The sequence below is a fragment of the Coregonus clupeaformis genome, chromosome 2, assembly GCF_020615455.1.
Source record: "Coregonus clupeaformis isolate EN_2021a chromosome 2, ASM2061545v1, whole genome shotgun sequence".
Classification (NCBI taxonomy): domain Eukaryota; kingdom Metazoa; phylum Chordata; class Actinopteri; order Salmoniformes; family Salmonidae; genus Coregonus; species Coregonus clupeaformis.
The window spans coordinates 19712235-19717234 of NC_059193.1; the positions used below are offsets into that span (position 1 = coordinate 19712235).

At 40.7% G+C, this 5000-nt stretch overlaps 1 pseudogene; it reads left to right on the forward strand.

Annotated features, from left to right (window-relative positions):
* LOC121531159 overlaps window positions 1-5000 on the forward strand; it is a 207287-nt pseudogene that overhangs the window by 176565 nt on the left and 25722 nt on the right.

Here is a 5000-nt window from a genome sequence, read left to right on the forward strand (position 1 = left end):
GTTTCAGCAGGTATATAGGATGGGACTGCAGTGGCAGGTAACATTGGTTTCAGCAGGTATATAGGATGGAACTGCAGTGGCAGAGAGCACTGAGAGTAAACTCTTCATAACATTGTGTTGACTTAGGATCGTCAGTATAGTAGTATAGTATAGTATGTAGCTGCAGTGGCAGGTGTACAGATGTAGGAACTTAATTTGAGCCAGTTTGCTACAGCAGGAAAATAATCCTGCGGCAACAGGACATGTTCATTATTATGTGGATTATGATTAATGGACAGTTTTATAGTGTTGATACATTTTTTGTTAGGATAAATCAAGTCTGACATTTGAAGTGTAAATTACAAACTGAAGAAGCCTTTTTAAACCTTGAATACGCAACAATTAGCATTTCCTGCTGCTCAGGAAAATTATCTGCGACAACAGAGGGATCAAATTAAGATAGTACACCTGTAGTGCAGAGAGGCGCCTGAGCAGACCTGGAACATTATGGCTCATTACTGAGTGTTTATGCAGTTCACAGAACCCAATGTAAATTATTTGCCCTAAAACCTGGGTAGCAGGAGGTGGGAGGGTTTAAATTAGACCTGCTGTCTGCTACTCTGCTACACCGGAGGAATGCCAGCAGATTTAGACTTCACCTCTAGTAATCTATAAGGAATGACAGCAGATTTAGACTTCACCTCTAGTACTCTATAAGGAATGCCAGCAGATTTAGACTTCACCTCTAGTAATCTATAAGGAATGTCAGCAGATTTAGACTTCACCTCTAGTAATCTATAAGGAATGACAGCAGATTTAGACTTCACCTCTAGTAATCTATAAGGAATGACAGCAGATTTAGACTTCACCTCTAGTACTCTATAAGGAATGCCAGCAGATTTAGACTTCACCTCTAGTAATCTATAAGGAATGACAGCAGATTTAGACTTCACCTCTAGTAATCTATAAGGAATGCCAGCAGATTTAGACTTCACCTCTAGTAATCTATAAGGAATGCCAGCAGATTTAGACTTCACCTCTAGTAATCTATAAGGAATGACAGCAGATTTAGACTTCACCTCTAGTAATCTATAAGGAATGACAGCAGATTTAGACTTCACCTCTAGTAATCTATAAGGAATGACAGCAGATTTAGACTTCACCTCTAGTAATCTATAAGGAATGACAGCAGATTTAGACTTCACCTCTAGTAATCTATAAGGAATGACAGCAGATTTAGACTTCACCTCTAGTAATCTATAAGGAATGACAGCAGATTTAGACTTCACCTCTAGTAATCTATAAGGAATGACAGCAGATTTAGACTTCACCTCTAGTAATCTATAAGGAATGACAGCAGATTTAGACTTCACCTCTAGTACTCTATAAGGAATGCCAGCAGATTTAGACTTCACCTCTAGTAATATATAAGGAATGACAGCAGATTTAGACTTCACCTCTAGTAATCTATAAGGAATGACAGCAGATTTAGACTTCACCTCTAGTAATCTATAAGGAATGACAGCAGATTTAGACTTCACCTCTAGTAATCTATAAGGAATGCCAGCAGATTTAGACTTCACCTCTAGTAATCTATAAGGAATGACAGCAGATTTAGACTTCACCTCTAGTAATCTATAAGGAATGACAGCAGATTTAGACTTCACCTCTAGTAATCTATAAGGAATGACAGCAGATTTAGACTTCACCTCTAGTAATCTATAAGGAATGCCAGCAGATTTAGACTTTACCTCTAGTACTCTATAAGGAATGCCAGCAGATTTAGACTTCACCTCTAGTACTCTATAAGGAATGACAGCAGATTTAGACTTCACCTCTAGTAATCTATAAGGAATGACAGCAGATTTAGACTTCACCTCTAGTACTCTATAAGGAATGCCAGCAGATTTAGACTTCACCTCTAGTAATCTATAAGGAATGCCAGCAGATTTAGACTTCACCTCTAGTAATCTATAAGGAATGACAGCAGATTTAGACTTCACCTCTAGTAATCTATAAGGAATGCCAGCATATTTAGACTTCACCTCTAGTAATCTATAAGGAATGACAGCAGATTTAGACTTCACCTCTAGTAATCTATAAGGAATGCCAGCAGATTTAGACTTCACCTCTAGTACTCTATAAGGAATGCCAGCAGATTTAGACTTCACCTCTAGTAATCTATAAGGAATGACAGCAGATTTAGACTTCACCTCTAGTACTCTATAAGGAATGCCAGCAGATTTAGACTTCACCTCTAGTAATCTATAAGGAATGCCAGCAGATTTAGACTTCACCTCTAGTAATCTATAAGGAATGACAGCAGATTTAGACTTCACCTCTAGTAATCTATAAGGAATGCCAGCATATTTAGACTTCACCTCAAGTAATCTATAAGGAATGACAGCAGATTTAGACTTCACCTCTAGTAATCTATAAGGAATGCCAGCAGATTTAGACTTCACCTCTAGTACTCTATAAGGAATGCCAGCAGATTTAGACTTCACCTCTAGTACTCTATAAGGAATGACAGCAGATTTAGACTTCACCTCTAGTAATCTATAAGGAATGACAGCAGATTTAGACTTCACCTCTAGTAATCTATAAGGAATGACAGCAGATTTAGACTTCACCTCTAGTAATCTATAAGGAATGACAGCAGATTTAGACTTCACCTCTAGTAATCTATAAGGAATGACAGCAGATTTAGACTTCACCTCTAGTAATCTATAAGGAATGACAGCAGATTTAGACTTCACCTCTAGTAATCTATAAGGAATGACAGCAGATTTAGACTTCACCTCTAGTAATCTATAAGGAATGACAGCAGATTTAGACTTCACCTCTAGTAATCTATAAGGAATGCCAGCAGATTTAGACTTCACCTCTAGTAATCTATAAGGCTGCTTTTATTAGTGGGGACATTTAACACTTCTTAAAGCGAATAATTTGTTATTACATGTTATAACCACATATAAGCATTTATAATGTGTTACTGAAATGTTCCTACTTGACTGTATAGTGGGGGGGCGAAATGGGGTTGGGGGTCTGTGGGGGTCCGTGGGGGTGGAGGGTCGGTGGGGGGTGGGGGTGGGAGGTCGGAACACAGGGAATGTTGTTAACATAGAAATAGAATGAGAATAATATAACTAATTATAATTATGTGGTTGCTATGCTAACCTGTGTTTTCTCTGTTTCAGATTGGCTACTGGAACGAGTACCAGCGATTAGTAAATGTGTTAGAACAACAGGTGGTCGCCAACGAGTCTTCTTCTGTGGAAAACCGAACGATTGTGGTCACTACTATTATGGTACACTTTCCATGGCAACTTTGAAATGTGTTCACCACAACGTATTCTGCCAGTCAGGGCCGCGAGCGGCGGTGTTGATGCCTAACCAGTTGATACATTCTGTCCTGGGCTGGGCTGGGCAGAACCACATCTTTTTTGTGTTTGCTTTGCATCCACTCACTACACGTTGAAACAGTCGATCCCTCTGTAAAGAGAAGAGAGTCTTTCAACTGTATCCGTGTGGGTGACAAAGCATTTAGATTTCTCATACTTCAGTGGCCTGTCGTAGCAGTGACATCACAATATTGGTATTATATGATAGATAAGCAACTGGGTAAATGGTTGAGTTGACTCCATCTAATAGAAAACAACATACCGCCATCCGTACGTAAGTAGAACCTGTCTTGTCTGTCCTCATCAAGTAAATGGTTCAATGACAATCTGGGATAGGAGGAGGAGATGATGATGGTGATGATGATGATGATGATGATGATGCAATGGCTTCTCAAGGACAAAACAGAATAAAGCACATTTGAGGGAGGATAAGAATAATACTAAATACAGTGCATTCGGAAAGTAATCAGACCCCTTCTCTTTTTCCACATTTTGTGACGTTACAGCCTTATTCTAAAATTGATTAAATAAATGTTTTTCCACACAATACCCCATAATGACTAAGCGAAAACAGGTTTTTATACATTTTTGCAAATGTATTTAAAAAACAGCAACAGAAATACCTTATTTACACAAGTATTCAGACCCGTTGCTATATAAGGTCCCACAGTTGACATTGCATGTCAGAGCAAAAACCAAGCCATGAGGTCGAAGGAATTGTCCTTAGAGCTCCGAGACAGGATTGTGTCGAGGCACAGATCTGGGGAAGGACCCCAAAGCATTTCTGCAGCATTGAAGGTTCTCAAGAACACAGTGGCCTCTATCATTCTTAAATGGAATAAGTTTGGAACTCCAGACTTCCTCTGTGGAGATTGGAGAACCTTCTAGAAGGACAACCATCTCTGCAGCACTCCACCAATCAGGCCTTTATGGTAGAGTGGCCAGATGGAAGCCACTCCTCAGTAAAAGGCACATGACAGCCCGCTTGGAGTTTGCCAAAAGGCACCTAAAGGACTCTCAGACCATGAGAAACAAGATTCTCTGGTCTGATGAAACCAAGATTGAACTCTTTGGCCTGAATGCCAAGCGTCACGTCTGGAGGAAACCTGGCACCATCCCTACGGTGAAGCATGGTGGTGGCAGCATCATGCTGTGGGTTATGTTTTTCAGCGGCAGGGACTGGGAGACTAGTCAGGATTGAGGGAAAGATGAACAGAGCAAAGTACAGAGAGATCCTTGATGAAAACCTGCTCCAGAGCGCTCAGGACCTCAGACTGGGGTGAAGGTTCACCTTCCAACAGGACAACGACCCTAAGCACACAGCCAAGACAATGCAGGAGTGGCTTCGGGACAAGTCTCTGAATGTCCTTGAGTGGCCCAGCCAGAGCCCGGACTTGAACCCGATCGAACATCTCTGGAGAGACCTGAAAATAGCTGTGCAGCAACGCTCCCCATCCAACCTGACAGAGCTTGAGAGGATCTGCAGAAAAGAATGGGAGAAACTCCCCAAATACAGATGTGCAAAGCTTGTAGTGTCATACCCAAGAAGACTCAAGGTTGTAATCCCTGCCAAAGGTGCTTCAACAAAGTACTGAGTAAAGGGTCTGAATACTTATG